The sequence below is a fragment of the Rhipicephalus sanguineus genome, chromosome 1, assembly GCF_013339695.2.
Source record: "Rhipicephalus sanguineus isolate Rsan-2018 chromosome 1, BIME_Rsan_1.4, whole genome shotgun sequence".
NCBI lineage: Eukaryota > Metazoa > Arthropoda > Arachnida > Ixodida > Ixodidae > Rhipicephalus > Rhipicephalus sanguineus.
Genome location: NC_051176.1, coordinates 147,850,089 through 147,871,391, shown reverse-complemented (window position 1 = coordinate 147,871,391; position 21,303 = coordinate 147,850,089). Strand labels below are relative to the sequence as shown.

General features: G+C 49.5%; 1 protein-coding gene across 2 annotated transcripts in view; it reads right to left on the bottom strand.

Moving 5' to 3' along the window:
- The window catches only part of LOC119399963 (Ig-like and fibronectin type-III domain-containing protein 1), a 228,288-nt gene that overhangs the window by 87,292 nt on the left and 119,693 nt on the right, over positions 1–21,303 (bottom strand). Inside the window, exon 1 of one of the 2 annotated variants that reach the window (XM_049417019.1) lies at positions 2,539–3,052. The exons of the other annotated variant lie outside the window; for it this stretch is intronic. The gene's annotated coding sequence lies outside the window, so the exon portion shown is untranslated. Of the gene's footprint in view, positions 1–2,538; positions 3,053–21,303 lie in introns of those variants that run through there. 2 annotated transcript variants of the gene reach the window in all.

The following is a 21,303-nucleotide window of genomic DNA, read 5'->3' as shown; positions in this document are numbered from 1 at the left end:
ACATTACTTCCGCCTATCTCTACCACTAACTTTGTAAGCACGAACAACGCAACGCGAGAGACAGGTTGTGCGATCACAGGGCTGCCGCCTTTGGCGCGCTGAGGGTGTTGCCGTTTTCCATTCGTTCATCGCCTGTCCAACTGAACGCATAAAACACGTATCAAACGTGACTTACTTGACCTTTCTTTTTTTTCTCTCCCTGTAATGTGCGTGTATTATCGCGCGGATGTAAATAATAGGACCCGTCTTTATATGCAGTGATAAAATATACCTCGAAGCAATCACGGGCTAGCGATTTTTGTTCAAACAGCAGCAGCAGCAGCAGCAGCAGCGTTTCGACGAAAGAGCGAATCGCACCAGTGCATGCATTCGCCTGAGCGCTTCTGGGAACTAAATATACAGCTGCAGTCGCGATACCGCGTCAATTAAGACGAGAAAAAAAAAACAAGAAAAAAAAACAAGAATAAAACAAGGGAAGGAAGGGCCCCGGGATTCACCTGAACAGCCTCCTCTACGATGCCTCAAATGTATCCTCATAGTGGCTGGCACGACCTTCAGACAACTTTGTGTGCTTTTTTTTTTTCTGACCACGCAGGCGGGTCGCACAACGAGGAAAATGAAAATAAAAGGGCGTCTTCACGTTTCTCTCGTATATACCCATTAAGCTCAGTGTTGCACACTCATCGCCATCGCAGTCGCGCCTCAAATGACGTAACTATGCACACTGCGTGCACCTAATCAAGCCAAAGGGCCATGTTTTCATTTCGTTTTCTTTATTACCACTCTCACTACCTCTTCCCAGGTGCTTCGCAAGCACCTTTGCACTCAGCGATGGTCGCGAACGGGCGGTCCCGTCCCAGCTGGTACGAACAGAGGAAGAAGAGCCATAGAGGCTCGTTTTGATCGCTTGCCAACAGGATCTCCGTATTAAACGCCGCTGGTGCCGGAGAAAGTGAAGAGGACCGCGCAGAGCGAAAACGGACACCCGCCCGTACCAGGCCCCGGCCGCTCGGTCTCTCGGGAAAACAATCTGCGCGCGAGACGCAATTACACAACCGGTCGCCGACCATCATCATCAACAACCGCATGCATCATACGCGGCGCCAGGAACGACAACATCGCGGACACACATGCACACATGCACAAACACACGCGCTCCTCCTGCTCTGTGTATGGGAGGCTGCGCTTTTCCAGTCTGTGTATATACACGCGCAGAGACAAAAGGAAATGAAAGCGAAAGAAGGCAGTTTTTTTCTTCTTTGAAGCAGATACAAATGACGGCACGGCAGCTTACAGAATGGTCGTCGATCACTGTTCGAGGCACAGTATCCGCAACGCGGCATGCAGCGTATGAGCGGAGAGAAAAATACGGAATAAGTGCGGCATGGGCAGCGGGCCGTACGGCACTCGGCTTCTGTGTTCCCTGACGGCGCATTTTTTTTTTCTTAGCTGCTTCCGGACAGCCGACGAGGCAATTGCAGCTTTCTCCATCGTTGAAACCGAAAGAAAGAGCAGGATCTTGATTTTTTTCCCCTCTTTCCGTCGAGCGCTCGAGAAATTGTCTGCATTTGCAGACAATGCACGGTTCTTCGTCTTGAGCCGCGTGTGTAATACAAGCGCCGCCCGTGTAGAGCGGCAGCTTTGTTCTCCGGAAAGGCAACCGGTGACACAGTTGACGCTCGCGTAAAGAATACGCTGGAGTAGCGTTTTGTTCTCACTTTAAAAACAATAGAACCACATTTCCTCAGGTCAATCGCCAGTCTCGCAAATAACGACACGTTAGCACCATAATTGTTGCTGTTCAGTTGGAACGATTCATAGACACCGGCAAAAGCTCAAAAAGAAGGGAAGAGAGAGAGAGGGGGGGGGGTGTATTCGATAGTCCCAAAGATAAAGCCACGGAAGCGAGGTTAAGCCGATCAAAGTAATGCTGGGTTGCAATAAAACCTCCAGTAATAACCCCTCCAATAATAACCACGGATTAAAACATGTCGCAGACTAGCCGTCGCTATAACAAGGGCACCCCGAGACTCCAGGATGACTGCGCAGTCCAGGATCGTAGCACCACGATGCTACGATCCTGGACGCGCCACATTACTTGAAGGTATCCCAGTGAAGTAGAACACGCTTACGAAAGTGCGAGTGTTTTTTGTGAGAGGCTAAATCTATCCAGGTGTCACCCCGTAAGCAGCCATGAACGCATTCGCAATGTTCATACGATTACGATCAACGTACTTTCTTTTGCTGATCACCGGCTGAAGCGTTGCAGATCGCGAGCATCCGTTGGTGAAAACCGCTGGTGAAAACACGGCGGCGACGCGCTAGATGCAAGTCCCGCACGTGTACAACTTGAAACGAAAACCACATCTTAAGGAACTTCCAAAATCATGTGATTTACCTTTTCGAGAAGTCGTTTCTACCACTCTTCCGTTTTACATGCTATGAGACGCCAAATACAGCTGGGGCATGTAGCCCGTTCTATGGACTACAATATGCGCTGCCGTCATGCATGCCGCGACAGCGCGCGCGCACACTCACCGGCCGAAGTTGGGCTCCACCGCACAAGCTATCTGGAGAGCGGGACAGCCGCCGTCCAGTGTGGCGCACTATAGAAGCTTGTGGAAGAAGACGCCGCAGTTGATACGCTGCCGATCGGGAGTAGCGTCAGCAGTCGCTTCTACCGACGGCAAAGTCGTCGACGTGGGTGCGCCCACTCGTGTCGGGCTGCGCGGTGGAGAAGCGGGCAGTCAGGGCGAAGAAGGCGTCGGCGGGCCAGCTCTCGGATGTATGTGCTCCTCTGGGCCGATGCAGGAGAACGAGTGCGCCGACGTTTCGGCCGCTGCGCGCACCGTTCGCGTTGCTCGGCTTCCGAGAAATAACTGGCCGCGACCAAGGCGGCCGCCGCAGTCTCTGTCCTCCCTCCTTCGCGCTTCCCCTCCTCTCCGGCCTTCTCCCCACTATTATTCCTCGTCCGGGTCGTCCCCACTTGGAGGAAAGTGAGAGTCGTCGTCCAACGCCGCCCGACTCCTCAGTCCAGGAGTTCCCGGGCCACACGCGCGCGTCGCCTGGACGCGTTCACAATACGCGGCGGCGACCAAACAGCTGAGCGAGCGGGTTGCGTTTCGTTAGATGGGCGCGCGCGTGTTGTCCTTATCGCGGTCGCGGCGCCCTTGCACCGGCGGAGGAACCAGGCGGCCTTGGCGCGGCTCTCCCCCGCTCGGCTGGCACTCGACGCAGCGTAGCTGCCTTGGACAGGTGCGTAACAAGAGTGGCGCCGCGAATGGCAGCGAGGACCGTTGTAGAGTTATGCTGGCGAGGGAGCTAGAAGGATTCTGTCGACAGACATGGAAGGATGGATCTTCCTGACAGGGAGAAACATAGCGCCGGGGAAGACTGGCAAGCTGGATAGTGTGGTCATTTATGCTGGCCGAGAGTGTGCCTAGGCCGCAGGACTCTGTGTTTCATTGCTTTTGGAGCTAAAAGTTGGCTATAAGCTATGTCTTTCACAGAGCGCAAGGTGGAAATCATGCTGTCACGTCTTTGCTGCGTCTGGTCATGGTATACACTAGTTACACGTCACTCACACATGTTTAAGCAGGTTTTCGTGAGAGGTTACTTGAATGGAAGTCCTCATGACCACAGCTTATATTGCGCCCAGAAGTTCAACAGATCCCCCTCATCCGTGTATACAATCTACGTACAAAACGAACTACGGTGGCTCAGCGGAATGACGCTTCGATGCTCAGTATTCGGTTCACTCCTTCGGATAGTTCACAGCCCTATTTTATTCTGATTTGCATATCTTCTTACATATGTCTGCGACTGTACGAATTCCACCGTCAAGAATGGGCCAGTGACTTACAGGTACGGCTCATATTTGGTACAAGGTCCATGCCGCGTTGCAAACCATTGTGTAGACGTGAAATTTAAGAAAGAGAACAGGAGTAGGTCCCCGGGTTTCGTCGCGTACAGGCTGCCTCACTTGGCGCGAACACGTAATGCGGTACTTGGATGCACTTACTGTTTCCACGAAGAAGGTGTCAGGTTATTCGTGGCCACCTATTGAACGCTGAACGTAGGACCGCCGAATATCAGCGTGTCCTAAACATGTTGCGAGGTCGTGATTCGTGTACAGAGCGTTGAAATGTACGTGAGATAACCACAGACAGTCACCCTTAGTCCGGAGCACTCTCCACTGTATAGTGTCAGTCAGAACCCTCGTATCATCCTATGGGACGTGAAATCCCACGAATAAAAGCTTGTGGTTCAAGAGTTGCACAATTTTCGCGCCAGTGTCGTCAATTCGAAGGGGATCGCCGCGAGAACGCAGAGGCCAGCCAGGCAGCTACTAGCGAACGAATGAAAAGAGCTCGCGACAGGAACCGGTAAAAACCGCGTCGCACGTCATTCGCAGTAAAATGAATCGCGGCCTGCTGTCACCTACGTATATGCAGTCATGCGCATTACAAACAGCCCAACGAGGTTGTTTCTTCAAACAGATGCAATGCCGATCACGCCCGCGGTTCGGCAACCTTGACGCCTACGATGAGAGGAGGTAGTCCTCTCCCCTATGCACTGCCATCGTCACGACACACTCACACACAGGTTTGAACGCACTTCTCACAGACAACTCCACGACGGTCTTTCGGCGGATAGCATACGTGTATTACAACTTTTTTTCTCTTCTTTCTTTGTTTTTTTCTCTTCTTTCTTTCTTTCTTTCTTTCTTTCTTTCTTTCTTTCTTTCTTTCTTTCTTTCTTTCTTTCTTTCTTTCTTTCTTTCTTTCTTTCTTTCTTTCTTCGACTTTTCCATCGACCGGTCATTTCCTCGGAGACGTCTCCGCCTGCTATCAGAAAAATAAAGAAAGACCGGAAAATCACAAAGCACAGCAGCGATGCGCACGTGCCCGGTCTGGTGTATAGTCTCGTAGTTGTGCGGAAATCCCGGCTGGCTTCTATATAAACGAGGAAAAACAGCTCTTGTCGCCGAGGCCTTGCATCTGTGTAGCGCTCGTTCTACCCTTTCGCGATGCGCAGCAGATAAACGGGCGTGCGCGCTCCATGCAGACGGATGTGTTTGGTGTTATTGCTTCTTGCAACGAGAGCGTGAAACAGGGGGTGCGAAAATATATATATATATATATATATATATATATATATATATATATATATATATATATATATGCACACACGTCTTTTGGGAAGTGGGAGCGCGCACACTGCTTTGGTGCGTCCCGTGATTGGGCTTTTGTGAGCGGGAGCTGCTGCGTGCAATTGCAAGAAACTTCTCAAAATATGGTCGCAAAGGAAACCATAGTGCTGGAGGTCCCAAGACTTGCTCCTTTCTTTTGTGTGCAACGCCTACTAAATACTGCTGTGTTTCTCAAAAAGAACCGCGGAGAGCATTGGGCAATAATAACCTACTTTGACGTCGTTGCTTATTCCATAAGGTGACACAAACTTAACCTAATCCCCATAGCTTATACATTATTCATCGTAAAGGTCGCAAAGGGCAAATATGATTGATCCATCCGCACATTTATCACTACGTGCATAAAACACACAGAGAGAGATATACATGCATAAAGAGACATGAAGAGAGAACTTTCAACTTTGATGTTAGTATTCAAGTCAAACCACGTTGCTTGGTGTTAATATACGCTACATTTACTGAATGCACATTATGTGCGAATCAAAATGGCGCCAAGCATATCGTTCGAAAACTATTAGAATTAGTTCATAGTGAGAGTATTCTATGTAATACTGAAACAAGACTTGACTTTGACATTGGGAAATACTAGTCTGTGCGTGGCGTCAAAGGCTTACAATACGTGAGCGAAGACTCCCGTTTTGTGCAGCAGAGCAGCAGCCAAACTTTAGGCGCGAGTGTAGAAAGTTCCTCCACTCAACATTTCACCTTCACTTTACGAAAGCCGATGGGAAAGCTCCGCCCCTCAACAGAGCTGCTCCTTGCTCTTCACATATTCAGCACGGCAGTTCTTGAGAAGTCTGCATACCATTCTTTGCAGTCGAGGGCCTGCGCTGTGCTCAACTCAGTGAAGCGAAGGAAGAGCTTCGAATCGAGGATCGTTTTATAATACATCTCCGGAAAGGCTGTTTCAGAGACGGCAAGACTGTTTCAGAGACGAACGCGAGGTCGCAGGCTAGTCGTAGCGATCCACCTCGATAATTCAACAGACACCGTATATACACGCTGCAGAGAACGCAAAAACTCTTTTTCATTAGCGAAGCTTCGTCAACAAGCACCCATAGCAGCGTGTGCGTTCAACAGTATAAGGAAACTGGTCGAGTAATCTACCGACTACTTAATGAATAAGTCAATGGCCATTAAGAAAAAAAAAACTATTAATACGTAAAGTGAAGGCCACATTAGCAAAATTAGGCATATCGTCTTAGGGTTCAGCGAGTAAGTGCTTGCCTCAGTGTAGTTTTCGTATCGTATGCAAATAACTTTAGAACTTTCATCGCCGTATAAGACTCGAATAAGATTAAATCGACAGCCCTCTCGACACAGCCCCAGATCGTCCAATGAAGTTAATGCCTGCGTCTGCTGGCAGCACTGCCACCGAAGACAATGCAGAAAACTGCAAATCTGAAGACCGTTCAGAAAGATCTATCAGGTGCCTAATTTGTGTGCCCCTTACCATCCTGCATGTAAACGCTGTCGATGACCAGACGGTATTAAGGAGGTCGGCCGCGTTGCGATACAAATCTGTGATGCAAATCTCTATAGTCAATCAATCATTTAGACAACCGTGGAGACTGAGGCTGAAATGGTAGTCATCGCCTGACCGTATACCGGGCGTTTCTTTTTAGGCTGAATAAAAATTTCAAACATCGCATGTAGAAGGCAGCTCGATCTCACTCCTTTTAGAAATAACGAGCGTAACCGACGAATTGACAAACCACATCACCATTAAAAAAAATCCTAATAGTGGCACATCTTACCGCTAGAATGCCGTAGCATATACGAACAGAACTTGTGTTATCCTCAGACTTCGTTTCAAGTGGATATCGCTTGAAAACTCACCGGTTACAATTCGTAAATTACAGATGTGCCGTAAACTGTTTAGTTAGAATGTTAATTAGGGAACTTATCTTAATTAGTTATGCTTTTTTGATATCAGGCAAATAATCAGTGCCCAGCTCTTTGAGTAATCAAAGCGATTCAATTTAAATTCACTATTTATTATCAATCACAAGAACAGCAAAGAATGGGTCAAACCTTTCTGAAATAGACGTCAATGGCCAGAAATGCGCAACTTGCCTTAGCGGACAAAGAAATACCGCGCTCATATATTCCCTATGTTTCATAACTTCTTTATTTTTTAAATTTGTTTTCCGAGAATAGGCTCTGGTACAAGGAAGTGGTCAGGAAAACACGCACACGCATATATATATATATATATATATATATATATATATATATATATATATATATATATATATATATATATATATATATATATATATATATATCTTGTACCTAACTAGTGCAATGTTCCTTTCATCTTAGGCAATGCCCTTAACACGACTCAAAGCTTCACTTCACTTTTCTCACATTTATTTGAAAAAACGTCGATGGAGATATAACATAAGGGGCGTGGTCTTACGCTTTTTTGAAGCTAGCTGTTGTACAGGCGTGTTATTATTGACTGATTTAGAGCGCGGCGCTCATAAATATTTCCCCGACATCTTGGCACATCAGCTGGCGAAAGACCCAAGTACGCAAAAGAAAGCACACATAACGACAAAATGTCATAAAACGAAACTATAGGCATCGGCCGCAATTTGGTGGCTCCGTGTACGGTATACACACGCTGTACAGTGCGCATACGCCCTCAACGACGTCCTGCGCGTGTAGGCGCGTCGTCTGGTCTTGGCACACATATCCCGATTCCTCGTTTGCAGCCGTCGTGCCGCCGGCACTAATCGCGTTAGACGAGGCCCTGACGAGTTATAAGGGGCCGCGGTTAAGCAACAAGGCCTGTTGTGATGCGTCGTTAGCCGAGGAGGATCGTTTTCGGCTCCGTCGGGCCACCGCCGGCTGCGGCATTGCATGCAGGTGCCGCGTTCTAGTGGCGCATGCAGTCTCTCGCTGCAGGCTGCTGCACGAGCAGGGTCGCTGCTGTCTCCTTCTCGGACTGATAGTTCCGTGCAAAAGCGGAGAAAGTGCAAGGGACCGTTTATCGTTGGACGCAACGCGTGTGATAAGGTTTCGTTGCACGCTTTAACTATTGATCTGCCGAGGCACTGATGCATGGTTATAAACGACCCTCGCTGATATTTCGAATCCGCGATTTCTCTAGGGAATCACCGCTTATACGCGGGGGCGCACGTTCCGACTGCAACGGTATTATACGAATGCCATTTCATACAACGGAACTACGTTAGTTGCTTAATGCGAAGGAACCATGTCAGGAGCGTATACAAGAATTCAAGCCGGACGCTTCCAACCAAACGAGAGAAAGCGAGAGAGCAACATAAAAGAGCATGCACGCATGGAGGGCGAAAACGGAGTAAAAACCCAGCTGCTACCACGCGCATTTGCAGAGATACATTTCCGTCTTACACGCCATCATTTTTTTTTCTTCTCATGGTTACTGCTATTTCCCCCTATTCTAATCTAACAAGCCAGCTTCACAGCGCTAAGCCTGCCGAGTCGTATACACAAGTGACAGCACATGCTGCAAACAGTGAACGCGGCAGTTTGCTACGCATGCGTGCACTCCGCGCGCATGCGCTGCGTCTCGACATGTTCCACTGGCTACTGCGAAGGCAGCGCCGCTTCTTACCGTGAAACTTCTTTTACTTTGTAAGCAGCAGGGAATAGAGCAGGGATAGGTAACAATATACATATAACTCTAATTTCCAGGTCTAATCATGGCGCGCATAACAGGATCAGACTACGTGACTATGTACAGCAAAGTGATCGACTCCATAATCCAGCTTCAAGGCTCTTCCACTAGACTGCATGACATACTGGCTTTTTGTTACTTTTAAGTTTTAAACACGATTTAAATATATAAATCCTCCTCACAACGCGAAAAGGATGCTGCAGTCTGCCACTGTATTTCACGGTCTTTTCATTTCTACCATGATCTAATCACACGTTCTGGCCAGTTGTCGCTCCCTTTAACATATACTCTGCAACGGCGGCAGGGTTTTCCTGTGCTCTGGCTTGCGCACTTGTGCAATCGTCACTTCGGATAGATCATCGCGGGGCAGGGGCGTAGCCAGAAATTTTTTTCGGGGGGGGGGGGGGGGGGTCAACTATACTTTATGTATGTTCGTGCGTGCGTATGTATGTGTGTGTGTATATATACGCAAGCAAAATTGAAAATTTTCGGGGGGGGGGGGGCATGGCTACGTCCCTGTCGCGGGGCTAATTATAACGCTACTAATTGGTGTTGCCCAAGATTCCACTGCCGTGAGTGTTTGTTATAACAAAGCTCAAGCAACGATCGCTGTTGTCCTCGGCACACACGTTGAATGCGTATATAGTGTGGTCGTTCGTGAGGCCACTCTACCGAGGAGGAAAAACTCGCCACCATTATCGCTGAAGCTTCTCTTGTACATTAATCATCCGCGCCAAGAGGAGGAGTGCATGCGTGGACCGAGCCCAATGCCGGCTCATTCGCGCAGCCCGCGCATGTTTGTCACCATGGCTGCCCGCGGCGATGGTCGCGACAAAATAGCTCTTGGCAGTGCAACACTCTGACGGCGCTCTTTATGCGGAGTGCCGTACGGGGATAGCGCGAGAGGGGTGAGCGATGACCCTTATAGGTATTCGAAATGGAAAAGCTCGACACACGCAGAGAAAATTTGGCTGTTTGCACACGGACATGATCGTTTGTTTCTCCGCAAAACGCTGCCTCATCTGACCTGACCCTCTGTCGTGCCCCGATTACAATCATACCTCAGCGTTGAGCAAGCTACCAGTCTGTTCATCGTTACTCTTTCTGTTTCACTCGCGCAGCATTTCTCTCACGCAGAAAAGAAACTCAAGTTTGTGTTCTGGCTCAAGCTCCCCCTCTCTCACTTTCATTCGGTCCGTGAACTTGATCTAGTTGAGCCTCGTTAACAATTATTTGCAACAGCATCTACTCACTCAAAGGATAGTGCGTAACGAATCCGAATCCGAGGGAAATTTAGCTCGTTATTAAATATGTCGATAAAGGTTTACACTTCTATTACGTAGACGCACCAACTAACCACAGAAAGTAGACATACCATAACAATTCTTGCTACCTATCTTCCAGGGGCGTAGCCAAGGGGGGGGGGGGGGGTGTTCAACCACCCCCACCCCCCCCCGAAATTTTTTAGTTTTGCTTGCGTATATATATACACGCACACATACAAACGCACGCACGAACATACATAAAGTATGGCTGAACACCCCCCCCCCCCCGAAAAAAATTTCTGGCTACGCCCCAGCTATCTTCGCTTTATAACAGCGGATCGCAGGCGACAGACCCGCGGCCGTTCCTTTTCTGCAGCGCGCTCGCGTGGCGGAGTTCGTGCCGCGCCCCTCAGTTAACCATAGCGAACTATACGAGGTGCGGAGTAAGCGAAACAGGAGGGAGCCAGTGCTGATTTCATTTCAACTCTATGCGCGCTGCCTCACGGTAGTGGTCCCCGGGGAAGAATTTCGATGCTCCTCCTAACACTTCCTTGAGCACTGCATGAAACAGCCCGAGAGAGCTCGTGCGCGCGCGTGACCTTCTCGGCGCGTGTAACGTTTCATTAGCGCCTCACGATAGCACGATGCGATGCGAGCCAGTGTTCACGAGCGCGCAGAGAGAGCCAGCTACCTGCGCATCCGGACAGCCGTGACTTCTGAAAGGGCGGTGCTTGAGCAAGCGCTTGACCTTCTTCGGCAAGCCTCCCTTTGTCGACGACGACGATGAAAGGGCTTTGCTTATGAGTCAGGGCTTCGCTAACTACAGCACCAGCTCCGACTGAGCGAGACCTAACACGCATATCCTTCGCCGACGCGCTTTGCTTTCGCGAAGGAACGCCGCGCACATCCCAATGAGAGGGACGTGCATGCATTAAGGGTACTTGCGGCAGGCGAGCATCGCGAGACGCGAACGCTCCTCTCATGCGGTCACTTTCGGCTTCGCGGGCGGCCTTACGACTTGTTGCTTTGATTTCACGCTGTGGTCCATGGCTCCTGTGCGCCGCGGGATTTCTTTCATCACTGAGAACTGTGATAGCTGTAGTAGAAGTATGTTAGTTGGGACGACAAACCTGGTAGTTATTTGGTGCATGCGATGGTTAATGTATACGTCCCCACGCAGAATAATTTTACGCGTACGTTTAAAAGGGACCTGCATCTGTGAGAGTGCATGGTGCTGTGCCAGAGCACTAATTCACACGAACATTCAGTTGACCGAGCCGTGAGAGACGGTCATCTCAAGTTGCGTGGCCCTCATCACGGATTACCCATCAGTAAACACCAAAGTTTCGCGTTTCGATTATCTTCTCACCTGTGCATAAAATGCAGATACCCTTTATGCTTGTAAATTCTCTATAGATCGATTGATTGTTGTTCTTCAGCACGAAGTTCGAGACATGGGCTTTTATGGGCAGTATTTTTGCTCCTGGTCACTCTCTGAAACAAATGTAAAGTTCGGAAGCGCACTCTCCACTAAGGACGTATATGAGGCGAAACTTCCGATACACATAATAGCAAAGAGCAAAGACACAGTGGGGTTGTTGAACGGGTTGTATAGGCCCCCGCAGACGCAGCTCTGCGTGTATCGGCGAGACGATGGGAGGCTATGAAACAATCCATGCTTCAAGAAGAGGAAGAATTTACGCTCTTGTCCAGCGCAAAACTTTTGAGATCACTCGGTCCCACTCACGAGAACCGAGCGATCTATTTTTAAAGCTCTTCACCAGTGACCGTTGGGACGACAAGAAAGCACAGCGGGTCCACGGAGCCCGCCTCCGGACATCCCTTTTCAATTGAGGATGGGAGTGGGGGTCGTGTAAGCTTGGCGGTTGCTTGCAGTGGCAATAACGGGCCGTCCCGTTAGGCGGCCCAACACAAAGCCAAGACATGGCTAAATCCTTTTGTTCCGAGGCGACAGAGATATAGTGACGTCTGCCGGTGCCTCCTCCTCAGCGTGCCGCATGGTTCGTCCGACAAATCTGCCTCCCCTCCCACCTCATATTTTGCGTCCCCCACACCCCGGCTATTTTGCCGTCCGCCATTGACGTCCCACTTTTGGTATCGGCCTCGCGTAGCAGGAGCTGAGTAGCGATTGTCCTTTTTCCAGCCATTGTTTATGCGTCACCGGCGACGGCGCCGATTGAGCCCCATTCCGGTGCTGGCAGATAGGCTGCGTATACACGCGCCGGGGAACGCCTCTGCCGCTGCTCTATGGCGAGATGTCCCCTGCACTGCCCTCCCTCAATCTCGTTCTCCAAAAATTTCCCCTCCTTGTCCTAGCGCTCGATTCTGGCGACGTCCCGCTGCGCGGTCCCCATCATGCGGAACAGCTTGCTGCCGCCAGAGTTCGCAGCGTGGACTCACTCGACAGTCGGGATTGTCGCGTCGGAACTGTGCCCCCCGTATTGACGAGCGCGGCCGAGTTTCGGTCCACAGGACGGAAGGCACCCGGGACGCGTGAGCTGAATACTCGAGGCCGTTACGGTCACCCGCTTTCACTTCGCGCTGTTCTTTTGTTTTTTCACATACACGCTCACGCCTGAAATCATGAGGCATAAGCACTAGATGCCTGTTTCGAAGAAGTGCATTCCGTGCCGTAAGTGCCATACAACCCTTATAAGGCTCATTCTGTATAACGCTTCTCGAACCTTAAGGCTTTCCTCGCAGCTGTGCTCATTGTTCGCAACATTGTTGACTAGCAGGATCACAGCCGCTGGATGGAAGCACACGTTTCCATCCAGCGGCCATGGCAGGATAGTCTTTCTCTATTAGACGCCAGCGAAACGGCATATAGCGTCGGCCAAGCGGATAGAAGGCTGGGCGAATGGGTTCAAGTACCCGCGTGGTACCACGAAATAAAGAGTGCGAAACGACGAAGCGCTTAGAATAATACTAAAACAAGGGCAGTCGATAAAGGGAAACTTTACAACGAAACGATCGAGGGTCAGCTACGTTAGCCATCAGCTATGTTCTACATGGGAGAAAGAGATATGATGATATCTGGGGTTTAACGTCCCAAAACCCCGATATGATTATGAGAGACGCCGTAGTGGAAGGCTCCGGAAATTTCGACTACCTGGGGTTCTTTAACGTGCACCTAAATCTAAGTACACGGGCCTCAAACATTTTCGCCTCTATCGAAAATGCAGCTGCCGCGGCCGGGACTCGATCCCGCGACCTTCGGGCCAGCAGTCGAGCGCCATAACCACTAGACCACCGTGGCGGGGCATGGGAGAGAGAGGGGAGGAAGCGGTAGATATGTAGTACAGATAGAAGGTGCTCGAGGAACGAGGATCATGGTAACCGATTGGTTTGTGTTCAGAAGCGTCAGTACCACGTTATAATAACTGTTGGGGTTTTACGTCCCAAAGTACCACGATATGCAACAATTGGCGAAGCAAGTGCCTTTCTGCATGTTTGAGTACATTTACCGACCCGGCCAGGGGCACAATAAAGTGTTACGATTCACTGTTTAACAGCAGGCGCTACGTCATATAAGCAAAAAGTCAACTTTAAGTTACGTAGCTTCGTTTACACGCAGTTGATCTTTTAAAGCGTAACTGTAACGCAATCAGTAATACAATAAAAAAATGGAAAACTTTGCTTCTATATCAGGGCTATTATTGTTTCTCATTTCTCCGAACATAGTTTGAAATGGGAAATTGTGTCACTGAACCAGTGCTTGGCCATGTCAGATTACGATTGGATAAAGCGAGCATATATACCTCCATATCGAATCGTCGAACCACATAGATGCGAAAGATGAAACAGAGGGCCACAACACGGAGTGGTACGCAACGTCTCCGGGCCCATTCGGACGCAATGTATGCACTCGGCTTCACTGTGCGCACCACTAACGACGCGCACGATTTTGCCCTCAAAACTTAGTGGCTACACAATTTCACACTCTAATCGAGGTGTCACACATCATGACCCGCTGCGCCCGGCGACCGGATAATGTGTACGTTTCTTCTATACTGACGGCTACAAAATAAAATCGTTTTTCTCTATAGTTTCTCTTTCGGAATGTGTCCGCGTGTGCGTGGAAGAGGGTGAAAAAGGGAGCGTGGAAAGGGTTATATCGGGGGATGTACTAGACCACTGACCTCACGAATCGCTCCAAATTCGAAATCACAATTTCATGAAAGCAACGAGAAAAAGAAACACATACGCGGATTGACGGCTGCAAATCTATAGAACCAATAGTATGTCCCAAACACCGAAGGAAGAAAAATGCGCAGGAAACACTGTGGTAACACCACACGCGTGCGGGAAACGAGTCGAATCTCACTGTATACCGGCCGTGGCGACGGCGCGCCCGCGCCGGCGCGCGTTCCGCGTGCAGTAATTCCACCACCTCCACCTTGGCCCCATTGAGGGGCTCCCCTTCTTCTCTCGAGCAGTTGACGCACGGGCCTCGATCATGCTGGCACGCGCGTTCTCCCACGACCGCGCTGTTTGTTATTTACGGAAAGTATGCGGCTCTGACGACGTTGTGTTTCACCGATCGACACACTCAAGGCCCCTTCAATTCGGCATAAACATCGGGAACACGCGCGCACCCGCATCCACCTTCTTCGCACGATCTCACGTTCGGGCTCCGTTCCCTACAGCGTGCTGCTGTCTTCGATTCGCGCCTTCCAAGTCGCCCGCATAGCGACTGTGGGACACAAAGTTGCAAAGGATCGCTCCTCTGTCGGCTGTCGAGGAGGGTACATTTTCGTTGTAAATATTAAAGGCGATATTTACCACGCTATACTGCAGTCACGTATTCACATTTCCGAATACGCTTTGAGACAAACGGAAATTCTTCTCGAGCTTTGAGGACCTTCTTGCGCGCGTCTGTAAGAGAGTGCGCAAGGCCCCGCGTAGAACGCAAGCTTTTACTAGGACACTATAAACCCCTCTCCTGCAATCGCTGGGCGAAAACGAGAGTACAGCGCGGGCGACACCTATGTACACTCGCGCTGTGAAGCGATGGCGGCAGCATTGCCGGTGGCGCGCAGCGGAAACCCGAAGACAGTTCCCAACTAGTACCAGTAGAGACGGGGCCACCGCCGCATTCCGCGCCGCCGGTGTTGCGCAACCTCTCCTGTATGCCACCCCCCTCGGCCACCCTTCGCGTCGCCCATAAATCAAAGCGGGATCCTCTGAGTGTCAAAGAGGGGAGGGATGAGTCCCGCGGGCAGCAGCGACGTCAACTCGACAGCTGGAAGTACGATGATGAACGCGCGGCCGGGGATTGACGCGTCGCTTCCTCCCTCCGTAGAGGCAGCCTCCGCGGTTCCGCCGCGCTCCTTCCGGCGTTTCGGTCGGGACAGCCGTCAGCATCGCTGCATTTTGCAAGGGCCCAAGGTGTCTTGGCGTTGACGCGGAACGGCGGCGCGAAAGAATCGTACGCATAAGGGCTCGAAAGACCGCAAGCCAGGAGGCACCTGTGTATTGGGGCAAGTCGTGACTCGGATCGAGCCCGATGAGAGCATACGAAGAGTGAAAGAGAGAGACAGAAAGAGCCCATCTTCGTCTCCTCCGGCAGGGCCTCCTAACGCTTCGTTAAACTTTCCCGCCGTAGGATTACCGCCCGAGGCTCTTACGATCATGTCGGCTGTGGGCGCCACTGGCGAACGTCCGAGTAATGCCTCACGATATTTCAGTTTCCCAGGGTACACCTCAAGCACGCAAGTCATATTCTCGGTACGACGAGCGCATGATGCTTTCATGCGCACTTGAGGCGGATTCCAGTGATCGTAGCTCTACAATGCAGGCAAAAAACAAAAATAAAACAATCGAGCTGATATATGGCACATCACTCACGCACACACCCACACATCGAGCAACCAATATATCGAGCTCTACAGGGGTCCTTTCTATAGTGACGTCACATGGCTCGAAGCGCGCAGGCCCTTCGTTGTCTGAAAGGGGTCTTCTGTCCGTCTATAAAATCAACCAGAGGTGTTGGACGTTGATGACAATTACGAAGAAAAGTATCCGTCGCTTCGTCGATCAGTGTCGCGTACCCGCTGTGGTGTTCGTTTATGAACCGAAGACCGAAATTCGCTTCCCGTCACACAGATAGAACGGGTCGCAAATGTAATCGCACAGAAAGATGGCATCGACCGAAATATTCCTTTTCCACAGTATCCTTATTTCTTTGTTCCGAAACTGAATCCCGATATCCAGGCGTGTTGGGTGACACGTACCGTTGGCATCTCGGAAGACAATGGACCTGTTGGAATGCAGCCGACCGCATGGAGCGCCCGACGGCACGTCCCATTGTTACGCTGTCGCCCAGCGACACGTGTACGGCACATCAGCTGCCTAGAGACTCAGAAAAACATAACTGAATGGAAGGAAAATGAAAGCGGAGTGTGCTAAAAAGCAATAAACGCAAGATATACACATGGGAAAGGGTGGCGGAGGGACATTTGTAATTGTTTAACGTGTATACTGTGCATTGTGGTGTTTCGCAGGCGACAAACACAGATGTAACGATCCGGGCCTCCATGCCCGTAAGCATCGGGTATTGTGGCGATGTTACACTGAGCTATGTAAACCGCAACAAACTAAGAAATCGAATTTCGCAGGTTTTAACGTCGCCCATGGACGCGCTGCACAAACATGAATAAATGCAGACTTCCAATCGCGCTTCTCCTGATCCCACGGGCTGCAGTCGTTTCGGAGGACTTGGCGCGTTGTTCTAAGCAGTAAGCTATCACGTGCTGTATACAGGGGATATATCAGGAGAGTCCTAGAAGTGTAACTGTGCCAAGTCAGGTGGTTCATTGAACGTCAGCGGAGGTTTTTGTGCTTTTCGGAGAGGGCAGTCCGAGAGGCGTAATGCGAAGAGCGAGCGGCAGCTTCGTAAGTGAAAGAAGATTAAATCTGGCTAATGCTACCCCATCTCGAAATACAATTCGTTCTCTCTTATATATATATATATATATATATATATATATATATATATATATATATATATATATATATATATATATATATATATATATATATATATATATATATATATATATATATATATATATAGCGTGACCTTCTCACGGATAGAATATCGCGGCCGGCCTCGATGAGTAAGATGCCGATGGCAAGGATGGCTGATGCACGCGCTTTGGAAGCCTCCCGATTTTGAAAGGGGAACCCTAGCTCGTCGCGTCGTCGCGCGCATCTTTCCGATAGTCGGTATAAAGTCGACGCGACCCACTCACTTGCGGACAGTTTGGCCTACATCCTATCGATTGTGTTGTCCGCAACGCTACTTAGAGAAAGCGCAAGGTGCGAGCTACTGGCGTGCGTTATTGAGGTCACCTGTACCGCGGACAAAGACAAGCGCACACTTACAGAGCGCAGAGAAAAGTCATCCAAGGGCAGTTATATTCTCCTGGCTGATTGAAGCGGGGATAATGCGCCGTTCGAGCTTGCGGTTAACCCGCGGATCCAGAAGGTGCCGCGGCATGCTTCGAGTGCACAGCTGTTCTTCTTTCTTTTTTTTCTTTTGCAAGTGTGCCAACGTTACACCGTTATTTCCCAGTTATATACCAAACCTGGAGTTCGCGATTTGCGAACTCCTGGAATTTTCAAGAAAGAACAGTATCTGCACCAGCGTTCGTTTCAGAGAACTGATGCTACCAAAAGATTACATTATGGCATCCATATAATATAATAATAGTTAATTTTCTTTTTCCAATCCAACAGATCGGAAAATAGCAGAGTGAATCAGAGAAGCATTGGCCGCCATCACGCCCTGTGAACGTGAACGTCCAGCGAAGCTGTATCAAGCACAACATGCTGATGGGGTGGGGGGGGGGGGGGTATGTTTTATTATTACTTTAGAGTAATGGTAGTGATAATCGCTTTGTTGTCGCTGTGGTAGACCGTGATTGGTTCCGCGACCATTTTCAGCCAGACAAATTTGTTCCTTTCGTCGAGCATTGCATTCGCGCTGTTCTTGCGGTGTCTTTAATTTCCGTGGTCTACCCATGGCAGTCCTAGAATGAACAGAATGACGGGCGCTAGACGTGTCTTCCTTCTATATATGAAAGCGCGAAGCACACGCGGGGAGGTGGAAGGGCCATTCGGTACGTAATTCGAAGCCCTCGTGTGAAGTGCAAAGCAGCTGCAACCTAATCTTTACCTGGAACGCGTGGGAGGCTGTTCCCAGTTCACAGGCGCCTTATCATCCATCATGTGGTTTTGATGCTTGTTTTGTGGATTTCTTTATTGAAGCGAGTACTGAGCTGTGTATGCTGTATGCCTGATTGCAAAGAAACATATACCGTTTGCCTTCAATCGCTAAAGGGCCCCTAAACCACCCAGAGATTGAAATTTAGTTGTCGCGTTGCAGTTGTGCACGAGTCTACAGCGAACGCTAACGGAGTTACACGCGTTTGCTCGTTTCGCTCTTTACATCGCTACGCTGCGTTCGTCGGCTCGTCTGTCCACCTTTCCGAATGCCCTTCCTCAGCGTCCGAGGCGAAAACGCAAAGAGCGCGCGTCTACTAGCAGAGGAGCGTGGTAAGTAATGGGATTTGCCCAATTTCTGTGGCACATATACGCGCTATAGGAGTCTTATGCAGACGTCACGAAATTTTCAGACCAACGACAGGTATACAGCTTTGCTGTAAAAACAGATGCAGCCGATATTCGGTAGTCGGATACAACTTCAGAAGGCAGAGGCATTTCCTCCTGAATACGAGCCTGAACCGATGGGCGTACCACGTAGTGCGTTGGACAGACCACTGGTGGTCACTAAAGCAATGGAATGAATACCATTAAATAGGAAACGCAGCCGAGGGCGGCCGAGTGTTAGGTGGAGTGATGAAATTAAGAAATGTGCAGGTATAAAATCAGATCACCTCGAGTAGGATATGATAAATTATAAATCACTGGGATAGGTCTTCGTACTGAAGTGGGCATAAAAGTGAGCTGATGATGATGACGATTTTTTTCGTAGAGCGCCTCTTTTCGTTCCTGAAAAAAAATTCACAACTCGAGCCTTACATCACACGCGTGGAAAGGTAAAGCGCGAATGACACTCAAATATGAATCCTCACTGAAATGTGCACTGGTTCGCAGCCGGGCAAACGTGCGAAGCGAAGTCAGTTTTCCACGTACACAATACCGCGTGTTTCTACGAAGACCTTAAGTAATATTTAAAAATAGGTTTATGCGGAGAAAAAAAAAAGGAGAGGAAAATTTCTTTAACAGTAAACAAAAGTAATAGTCACGCCATTTAGTAGCTGGTTAACTAAAATTCACTAATTCACCTTTTATTTAATGAACTGGCGGCACGTATTGCTATTGAGGAGTTGTAGGTAGTGAGTTCGCAAGGCCGGCGTATACACTTTCAACGAATCTTTACGGTGACACCCGTTTAGAGACATTCGTTCTCAAAGTGTTCTACGAAATACATGGGTGCTCTAGATAGTTTTATTCTTTGATGCAAAAAACGGCGCGTCATGTTAAACTAACTAGCACGACGGTACATTTCTGCGTTAAGTTTTATGGCGAATCTATAAATATCCGGACCACGTCCTCACATTCCTTTCCAAGTGAATGTGCCTTGCAAGCTGCCCGGTTACAATTCGTCAGTCGCAATACGTACCATGAAATAATAAAAAAAAGTTAATTATTGAATATTAATAAACGAATTACTACACTAACAAGCGTGATGTTAACACTCATGGACGCCCGCTCCACCAGACAGTCTGCTTTTGAAGAAACGTTCTTTCTTCATAGGGAACCCCTTTTTTTAAATATTTAAAGTATTCGTGAAACACCTGGTATACCTTCGTATACCAGGTGTTTCCAGGTGAACTGTTGCCAGCTCCCGCCTTCAAAATTTGCAGTGTCGTCTCTCAGCATGCACGCGCACAACTGCGTCCCAAGGTAAAATTAGTGCAATACCGGAGCGTTTGGTTCAGCGGAAATACGCACGGCGAGGGTATAGGGGAGAAGTGGCAGCGCTCGAGCGGCTGGCTTCGTTCGAGCACTGCCGAGTTCCCAGTCGTCAAACGCTTTAACGTAACAACACACGCATACGCGCTCTCGCGGCCTCCGTGCGTCGTATATCTGTGCTGCACTCCCAGCATTTAAGCCGCTGCTCCACCGTTCGCGTATCGCGAGGCGGCCGTCGGCCGTTAAGACCGGGAGCACGCGGTTCGCCTTGCCTCGTACTATTTGTAAACAGTGCTGACTGTGCATTTTCTCACGGCGCGGCAAACTTGAACGGGCCAAGGCCTCGTGACGCACCTTTTAAAAAGCGCGAGGGCTGAACGGCTACCGCGCGGCACACGAACCATAGTAACGTCCTTGTTTGCCCCCTTTGGGTGCGCCCTTCTCCTTTTACGAACCTCTCCCTCTGGCCCGCTTTTTTTAAAACTCTTGTTCGTTTATTTCCTCTGCCACCATCTTCCCCGTCTTTGTGCTTCTTTTCCACACCTTGTTCAAGGCACACGGGGCAGCAGTAGCAAAAAGCCCCTCCACGGAAGCATACACATCGGCGCCGTGTTGCGCGCACAAGCTCTCGCCATATTACAGAGCGGTATATGTATATCCTTTTCTTTCTCTGAGATCCAGCGCTGCTGCCAGGAGTCAACCATCGACGATTATCGGCGGTCGCGGCCGAACTTGGTTGCGCCCGCTCCCTTGTTTCGTGCTCTCCAGCTTTGCTCTCCACCTGTATACGCAGGCGCTCGCCGCCGAAGGTCGGCGCGACTTCGTGCTCCGCATTACCGATGGCGCTAGCCGGTTGCGAGCGCTAAACAGAAACAACGCGCGCTGCTGGGGGAATTATCATATTGTCCATACTGCTGGGAGAATTACAGCAGCCTGTTTCTGCTATAGATGCAACCTCCAAGGCTCTTGGTACGTCACGTTTCATTTTTACTTTACGTTTTCTATAGTTCTTGTTTTCACGCGTGCCATGAAGTCTGTAGCGCATGCTCGCAAACTTAGGCAAGTAATTCAAATCGCGTTTCGCAGAAGTCTTTTAGTGCGGCCAGTATTATACGGCTGTTTTTGATGCTCCGAACCAAACATAATTATCGAGCTCCGACCATACATTGTCACACCATTTTTTACGCCAGTTT